This window comes from Prionailurus viverrinus, chromosome X, assembly GCF_022837055.1.
Source record: "Prionailurus viverrinus isolate Anna chromosome X, UM_Priviv_1.0, whole genome shotgun sequence".
Classification (NCBI taxonomy): domain Eukaryota; kingdom Metazoa; phylum Chordata; class Mammalia; order Carnivora; family Felidae; genus Prionailurus; species Prionailurus viverrinus.
The window spans coordinates 42,777,098-42,786,533 of NC_062579.1; the positions used below are offsets into that span (position 1 = coordinate 42,777,098).

At 48.7% G+C, this 9,436-nt stretch overlaps 1 long non-coding RNA gene across 1 annotated transcript; it reads left to right on the forward strand.

Annotated features, from left to right (window-relative positions):
* Positions 1-204: 204 nt before the first annotated feature.
* LOC125157387 (uncharacterized) lies at positions 205-5,948 on the forward strand. The gene is made up of 2 exons (XR_007148964.1): positions 205-472; positions 4,476-5,948. It is a non-coding gene; the product is annotated as an uncharacterized LOC125157387 (long non-coding RNA).
* Positions 5,949-9,436: the final 3,488 nt, after the last annotated feature.

Below are 9,436 nucleotides of genomic sequence, written 5' to 3' on the forward strand. Positions count from 1 at the left end.
TTTGAGGGCCACAGGGTTACTTCAGTGTAGATTGTGCTCCCCTCATCCCCACGTAATGAGAAAAGTTTTGTTTTTGAAAGATTAACGTATTGAGCCAATCTCAAGTGCTTTAAAAAAAAATATGTTTATTTATTTTTGAGAGACAGAGATAGAGCGCCAGCAGGGGAGGACCAGAGAGAGGGAGAAAAGGATTCCGAAGCAGTCTCCAGGTTCTGAGCTGTCAGCACAGAGCCCTAAAGCCCCATGCAGGACTCAAACACACAAACCTGAGATCATGACCTCAGCCCCCAAGTAAGAAGCTTAACTAACTGAGCCACCTAGGCGCCCCAAGTGCTGCTCTTTTAATTGATTATGTGGTAAATAGGAGACTGGAAAAAAGGTTGCCAAACCTCCAAGATACTCCTGGACTGGTCACCTAGGAAGACACACCCAGGTTTGCCCCAGAACTCCTGGAAGACATCACAGGCTTTGGGTAAGTTCATCTCTGCTGCCTGAGTATCCTTAATAGTTACCAGGCACTGGTGGGAGCAGAAGACTTAGGATTGAAGCTCTCTGGGTACTGACGTTACAATTGCTGACAAGCATCTCCTAGGAACCTTTTAAAACATGGTGTCTGTCTTCGAACTCTGAGTTTATTTTTATGGATCGTCCCTGCTGACGATGGCACAAGGGTGCATGGACTGACTGGTAATCCTCTCTCTTTTATGTTTCTTTCTCAGCTAGCCAATCCCTTTTTGCTTAATAAAAATAAGAAACAAAAAAAGCAAATCCTAAAGCTTTCCCTTTGGGATCTGGATATACTATATACGAGTCTTGTCAGCATGAAGGTCAAGCAAAGATGAATGTTGTCTCCCAGTATTGGAGGAGTACATGACACAAAGAGGTGGCCGATGGAGGTAAGGCTCTCAGGTCAGACTCCCCTGAATGGGAGGGGACAAGTGAGATGTATCAGACAAGTGGAGGAAAGGATTTTGCACCGATTTGCGTTTGGGACTCAGAGGAGTTCACTTTGCAGGCTGACCCAGCAGTCTCTTTGGGCAGAGGGATGGCTGAGGTTTAGGAACTTAGCTTTCTGGAGCTGATCTTGGCTCCTGCTGTGCTGTGACCTCCCAGAGGCTGCATCCCCAGGTAAGGAAATGTGGAAAGTGAGTGACTCCCCATCAGGGGTTAATGAAGGAGGACTAAGCATGCAGCAGACTAGGTGACCCTGCAGCTGAGGCTGTGGAGCAACAGCCCTTCCCACAGAAGTGATGGACGTTGAGACCAAGAATCCAAGAGGTCTCCACATGCCAACACAGGTGAGCTGAGGCTGGGTCAGCCAGGAAGCAGCAGGTACTGGCCAAGAGGAGAGAGGAAAAAGCAGGTTTCACCAGCCACATGCAAGGTGGTGCAGGTCACTTCACCAGGTGGACCAGGGACACAAGAGTCCTCCTTCCCTCAGAAACCACCCAGGACACTGTGAGCAACATAAGGATTTCATACACCCCATCCCAGCACCACCCGGGGAGACTTGTAAGCCACACATACACCTTCCCCACTTGGAGGCAAGAAGGAAGGTGTGGTGGAAATCTGAGCGACTGAGCACTTCCTCAGCTAGACCAGTCACATGATTGATATCAAAGATGCTTAGCAGATCATCAATGAATTCAGTGGGGTTTTTGCTCCTTTTCTGTGTAGTCCTGAGAGTGAATAATCATGAAGATCACATCAGCCAGAGAGAATCAATTACCCACCGTGCCCTTGTGGTCTGAGGAGCACTGGTGAATCTGTGATCCCAGCTCACCATCCCCACAGGCCCCTGCTCTGTCCACCCTCCAATCAGTCCATGTTAGAGGAGGATGGGGCATCCTTGCCTTGTCCTCTCCTTTAACTAGGACAACGTTTCATGTCCCAGAAATGGACCCCCAAAGCAGAGCACGGAAGGAAGAGCAGACCAGACAGACACAGCGGAGTAACTCATAAGAGCTGTCACTGAGGTGAGCAGGTCCTTCTCAAGTCTGTCATGCCCTCCACGAGTGATGCCAGGCTCCATTCTCCTTTAACAACACAGGCCCCTTTTTTCCAGGGCCTGAGCCATGCATAAAATGCTGTAGCATCCTTTAGGGCTGGAGAAAATCACAAACACATTAGAGCTACTCTGCTTTCATTGCTTCCGTAGCCTTCTGGGACCTCACTGTTGTGCAGGATGCTTTTTTGGGGGGGGGGGCTGTGGTTCCTCCCCCAGTTCCTTCTGAAGGCATCTCAGGATTATACCTCTCTCCTTCCATCCTCTACCATACACCTATCCCTTCAGTCCTAGCCAAAGCACATTCCCATTCTGAAGTGAGATCTATCAGGCAGTGAGAGGGAGGGAGAAGGGGCTGTGTGCTGGAAGGGGGTGAGCCATTCTGTTGTCATGGCAACATTCTTCTGCAGCTCCTCACTGGGTCACTCAGCCTCAGGCGTCAGCTTGCCTGAAGGTCCAGGATAGATGGGAAAGCACTTGTCTCCCTCTCCTTGTCTTTTTGTGATGAGACGTTGAGATGATTTAAAAAGAGAAAAATGGTTACCAGGGTAACTGAAGCTTCATCCATCTGACTCAAGAGGAAAAAAGCCCAAGCCACAAAAGGGAGTAGAAAGTAAACCACAGGATGTATCGTGGGAGGCCACCCATAGAGAAAGGGTCCTGACTGTCAGTAAATGTGCTTGTTACACACGCACACGTGGATACAGAGGAGCACTGCTTCCAGCCCAGAGCAGCACACTGACTGAGGCAATAGGTACCAAGGGGGAGACCTGATGAGACAATGAGGAGGGAATGCAGGCCAACCCAGATCAAGCAAGGCAAGAGGGGCAATGTACCTTTTCAGTAGTTATCTACCGGTTCTTTCACGGCTTATTTGAAATCCGCATTTCATTTCCACCTATTTGTGTAACTACTTATTTAGGACAAACTCTATCCTATGTCACCTGTGTCCTCTCCCTTTTGTGGTACTAAAACCGATCACATAAAATGTACCATGTTAAGCATGTTTAAATGAGCATCGATTGGTTCCATCAGGAAGTTCACACTGTTGTGCAACTATCGCCAGTATCATCCATTTCCAAAATTTTCATCATCCGACCTGTATCTTTGTACTCTTTAATTAAGAACCCCCCCCCCCCCCCCAGTACCGCTTCCCCTCCGCGCCTGGTAATCACTACGTGTGGAGAAAAGCCAAAAAGCAGACGACTTAGAGACGCAGACATCCAAGTTGGTGAAGAACCTCGGCAGCAGTTTAAGAAAAGCAAGTTGAAAGGTAGAAAGATTTTATCCCAGGGCTGCATGTTTTATTGGGTCCCTAACACGTAGAAAAAACCTATTTCCAGCCAGGGCAGCCAAAAGCGCGCATGCGTAAAAGGAAGGTCCTGTTTTTGTTTTGTTGTTGTTGTTGTTGTTTTAAAAAGAAGGCAGCTCTGAGTTTTTTCAAACTCGGAAGGCGGGGGAAGGGGTGGTCCGAACTGGTACAGTGCGCAACACTGCCACCTACTGGCCAGAGAAACGGAACGACACACATCACAAAGGAAAATCCGTCGTTTCCTCTGTTCGCCTGTAAAGAGCCCTGCAGATCATAGCTGAGGTGGCAAAGAGGAATGCTGCTGAGGGGGAGCGAAGGCTGCGGTACAATCGAAGTGGCCCGGCCGAACGGTCTTCGGCACAATAGCCTTCTATGGTCCCGCCCCGGAACTAAGCCAACAGAAGCAGGAAGGCCCGCGTCCGGAAGTTCCGGCGCCCGGTAGAGGAAAAGGCAGGGCTTCGGGATGCGTTCCAATTGTGAGGGTCTGAGCCTGGTTCCGGCGACTGAGTGAGGTCCTTGCCAGTCTGTGTGCCCAGCTCTGAAGACGGTTTCCATACTCGTCCAAGGCCCCAAACCCCTGTTATCCGGCTGCTATTCCTCGATCCCCGGACTCTCAGACCGTCCTTTGGGCGAGGCGTGTCCGAATCCCCTGGTCATTGTTCTGCCCACTCCAGCCTGTGAACGTTGGTCCCAAGGCACAGTTGCTATCCTCCTCTCAGCCCTCCCTCCCCTGCTGCCTCCAGGCCTATCAAGGCCCTAGAAGACGAACCGGCCACCCCCGGTCCTCTCCGTCCTCAGGGTTGTTCTCCCCAACACGAATATCCAGCTGCCCATGGACCTGCCTTGGACCCTGGACATCAGGAACCCCGCTCCCCTCCCTGGAGTCGCTGTCTAGCATTCCTCTCTCTCGTCACCCCCAAAAGGCCTGTTCTCCAGCCCCCTCCCTCTACTGCGTCTACAGCCTAGGCATTAAGCCCTTTAGGGAACCCCCGGTTCCATGGCCACTAGGTCATGTCACATTCTATTAGGCCAGCTTAAGGGGCTATAAATTGTCCCGCGCAAAACAGGTCTTTGCTCCTTCCTCTCTCCTCTCCTGGTACACCCTAATAAAGACGAAATCCTGCAACCTCCTGACCTGTATCTTTTCTCTATCTGCAGTAACCTTCTAGTGCTCCATGACCCACGCTTCTCAAGAAGTTCAATGGTAATACGTTAAAAAGAAGAAGAAGAAGAAGAAGAAGAAGAAGAAAAGAAAAAAGAGCAGTTATCAGACAGGAACTCTCACCACTTCACAGCAACACCTGATCTGCACCTGTATCTCTGCTATCCCTGTGGAATAAAGGACCTTATCCTACCTGAGGCCAGGCCCTTCACCTGGATCCCATGCCCATCTTCTGGAGGAGGAGTAGGACTTTGCAATGATTCCAATGATCACCTATCCATTTATTTCTCCATCATTCTGTTATCTATGATACAAGAGGCAGTAAAACGTAAAGCCATCCCTTATCCCATATCTTTCTGAGACACTGCCACATTTCGCTTGCTGTAAACAGCAAGTCTTCCCTTGTTCTGTAACTTTTTTTTTTTTTTTTTTTTGCTAACTTCTCCAGTCCAGCTTCTATCAGCCTGCCCCCCAAATGAAAACAGCTGTCAAGGGCACCAGTGAATCCCTTTGATGATGTCCTCTCCTCAACCTACTGTACCTCTCAGATAGCTCTGGTACACTTAACAATTGCCTGGTTCTTGAAAATGTCCCTCCCTCCCTTTCTTCTAATTTGTACTTTGGCCTATTTGAAAATTTACTCTTTGGGTGATGTTCTCGCAACCCCAGTGGCCACTGTGCTCCTTGTCAGTGTTTATTGCTCACTCCCTATTCCACAGGGCTTTTAACAGGGCCCTTCCCATCTACACTCTCTCTGTGGGTTGTTTCATCCTTGGTGCCAGCACAGAGCATGGACACAACGGGACCTCCCACGTTCGTACCTCACGCATCAACCTGTCCCCTGAGATCCACATTTGTCTGTGTCTTTGCTGGATGACCAGAAGGGAGCAGACACTTAACATGTCCCAAGCACGCCTCTTCATGTGACGTGTTCCTTTGGTCTCCACTGCAACCCAGCACCACGTCCTCTGGATTCGATCTTCTGAAAACATCCTGTATCCATCCCGTTCTGTGCTCATCTACTGCTACTGTTTTCGTATCCAAATAAACTGCTCATCTCTTGTCTTCACGGCAGTAACTCTGGCCTACTCCCGTTCCTTGCACATGCTTCTTCCCTCCTTAGGACATTGGTGATCACAGTTGTCTCTGCCTGGAAGAGTCTCTCCCTGGATCCTTACATGGTGGGTTCCTTCTAACCTTCTGGTTTCTGCTCCATTATTGCCTCCTCAGAGAGGCTCTCCGTGACCACCTTGTGTAAAGTAGGTTGTTCCTGGCCTAGGACCTGGGTTATTTTCTTCCTTACAGCCCACTAATTTGCTTATTCCTTGGTTGGTTGGTTGGTTGGTTGGTTTGTATTCTCTCACTCCCCAGATAAGTGCTACGTGACCAGCTTGTACAAGAGCACCACACACCTATTAAGAGGGGCTCTCATTAATGTTATGGAATGCCGAATAAAAGGTCACCTGACACCTGTTGTTGCTTTGTTGTGGGTTACTGAAAGGGTATCACTGGGGCGGGGGAGGGTTCCTGGATAATCTCCCTTTAAACCCACAGGAACACGTGTGCCCCATGGTAACTCCTGCAGGTTTTGAGGTGTTTGTACTAATGACACACAAAAAACTTTCTTCTCAGTCGTTAAATTACTTCACTTGCTGCTTAAAATGAGATACCCATGATGAATGAGAGAAAGAAAGAGAAGAGGTTGGCCCATCATAAGGACACCTAGGGTGGGCAGCAGTGCTCTCAAGACTTCATCTAGTGAACTCGCAGGCTGCATAGCAGCAGGCGCGTTCCTTAGTGTCCCTGTGACTTGGTTTCTCCATCTGCACTTAGGACAGTCAGGGCATGTGCCCGTAAGGTGAATGAAACTATTTTCAGAACAAAGCTGGCACCAGGAGTTCTCAGGATGTTTGATAAATCATTGCTTCGCATTGTGAGTGACTGCCTGTGGGAGAATCAGGAGCCTGAGAAGAGCTGCTGGAGGCCAGAGTGTTCCCACGTGTATTGTCTGTATGGGACCCACATCCATGGAACTAGCTAGGGAGAAACTGTCCTGGTTAGGACCGAGCCAGGAACCTGTATTGTAACTCCAGCAGGAAGGCCACTAAAGGCATTGTGCCCAGAATGCGAAGTTCTCAAGCAAACACTTTCATTTTGGGGATTTTACCTTTAGGGCAGTTGTTCTTTAATTCTGTTTTCCAGTCATGTAGACTGTGCTTCCCCCGGTAATGAGAAAAGTAGTTACTTTGAACGATTAAACTATGGAGCCAGTCTCCGTGCTGCCGGTTTAATTCATTATGTGGTAAATAGGAGACTGGAAAAACAGGTTGCCAAACCTCCAAATACTCCTGGACTAGTCACCTAGGAAGACACACCCAGATTTGCCCCAGAACTCTTGGAAAACATCACAAGCTTTGGGTAAGTTCATCTCTGCTGCCGAGTGTCCAGGTGCTGGTGGGAGCAGAGGATTTAGGATTGAAGCTCTCTGGGTACGGATGTTACAATTGCTGACAAGCATCTCCTAGGACCCTTTTAAAACATGGTGTCTGTCTTTGAACTCTGAGTTTACTTTTATAGATCGTCCGTACTGACAATGGCACAAGGGTGCATGGACTGACTGGTAATCCTCTCTCTTTTATGTTTCTTTCTCAGCTAGCCAATCCCTTTTTGCTTAATAATAATAATAATAATAAGCAAATCCTAAAGCTTTCCCTTTGGGATCTGGATATACTATATACGAGTCTTGTCAGCATGAAGGTCAAGCAAAGATGAATGTTGTCTCCCAGTATTGGAGGAGTACATGACACAAAGAGGTGGCCGATGGAGGTAAGGCTCTCAGGTCAGACTCCCCTGAATGGGAGGGGACAAGTGAGATGTATCAGACAAGTGGAGGAAAGGATTTTGCACCGATTTGCGTTTGGGACTCAGAGGAGTTCACTTTGCAGGCTGACCCAGCAGTCTCTTTGGGCAGAGGGATGGCTGAAGTTTAGGAACTTAGCTTTCTGGAGCTGATCCTGGCTCCCGCTGTGCTGTCTCACCTCAGGGGCTGCATTCCCAGTAGAGGAAATGTGGAAAGTGACTGAGGCCACATGAAAGGGTCCATGAATGAGGTCTAAATAGGCAAAGGACTAGACCCTGCAGCTGAGGCTGTGAAGCAAAGGCCCTGTCAAGGGTGGTGATGGAGGTTGAGACCAAGAATCCGAGAGGTCTACAGATGCCAGCACAGGTGAGCTGAGGCTAAGTGAGCCAGGGGGCATCCTGTGCCCATGAAAAGGAAGACAGGGACATGTAAGTTTCACTAGTGAAATGCACACATGGTGCAGGTAACTTCACCAGGTGGACCAGGGAGACGAGAATCCTCCTTCCCTAGAAACCACCCAGAACACTGTGAGCAACTTAAGAATTTCACAAACCCCCCTTCCAACATCACCCAGGAGACTTGTAAACCACAATACACCTTCCCCACCTTGGAGGCAAGTAGGGAGGTTTGGTCGAAATCTGAGTGAGTGGGCATCCTCAACTAGACCAGTCACATGATCGATATCGAACACGCTTACCAGCTCAGCAATGATATCTGTGTGCTTTTTGTTCCTTTTCTATGCAGTCCTAAGAGAGGACAGTCACGATAAAGATCACATCAGCTAGAGAGAATAAATTAACCACAGTGCCCTTGTGGTCCAAGAAGCACTAGTGAATCTGTGATTCCCAGCTCACCATCCCCACAGGTCCTGCTCTGTCCACCCTCCAATCAGTCCATGTTAGGGGAGAATGGGGCATCCTTGCCTTTTCATCTCACTTAACTAGGACAACGTTTCATGTCCATAAATGGATCCCAACAGTGGGGCACAGAAGGAAGTGCAGACCAGACAGACACACAGAGCGGAGTAACTCATGAGAGCTGTCACTGAGCTGAGCAGGTCCGACTCGACTCTGTCATTGTCCTCTCCACGAGCAATGCCAGGTTCCAGTCTCCTTTAACAACACAGGCCCTGTTGTCCAGGGCCTGAGCGGTAGAGCTTGTCCTCAGAAAATGGTGTAGCCTCCTGTAGAGCTGGAGAAAATCATAAAAGCACATTGGAGCCACTCTGCTTTCATAGCTTTCATAGCCTCCTGGGATCTCAGTGCTTTCTAGGATGGTTTCTTTGGGGCTTTGGTTCCTCCCCCAGTCCCTTCTGAGGGCATCCCAAGTTTACACCTCTCTCTTTGAATCCTCTACTGTACATCTATCTCTTCCCATCTAGCCCAAGCACATTTCCATTCTCGTAGGAGATCTAGCAGGCTGGGAGAGGGAGGGAGAAGGGCCTGTGTGCTGGAAGGGAGTGAGGGATTCTGTTGTCTTGGCAACATTCTTCTGCTCAACCTCAGGCATCAGCCCCTCTGAAGGTCCGGTCAGATGAGAAAGCACTTGTCTCCATCCCCCTCTCTTTCTGTGATCAGACATTGAGATTAACAAAAACCAAAACTGGTAACCAGGGTAACTGAAGCTTCATCAATCTGAAGGAAAAAAACCCAAACCAGAAAAAGAAGTAGAAACGAAACCATAGGATGTATTGTCTGAGGCTGCCCACAGACACCGGGTCCTGACTCCAATAAATGTGCTTGTTCCAAGTGTCCTGTGCACCGACATGTGCACATGTGGATACAGAGGAGCACTGCTTCCAGCCCAGTGCAGCACAGTGACTGAGACAAAAGGTACCTACAGGGGATGAGACAATGAGGAGGGAATGCAGGCCGACCCAGATCAAGCAAGACAAGAGGGGTAATGTACCTTTTCAGTAGTTATCTACAGGTTCTTTCACGGCTTATTTGAAATCTGCATTTCATTTCCACCCATTTGTGCAACTACTTATTGAGACCAAAGTCTATGATTATCACCTTCACCTGAAAGATGTTTTTTCTCGCTTGTGGTGGCAAAATATCCGTCACAAAATTTACCATGTTAAGCATGTTTAAATCA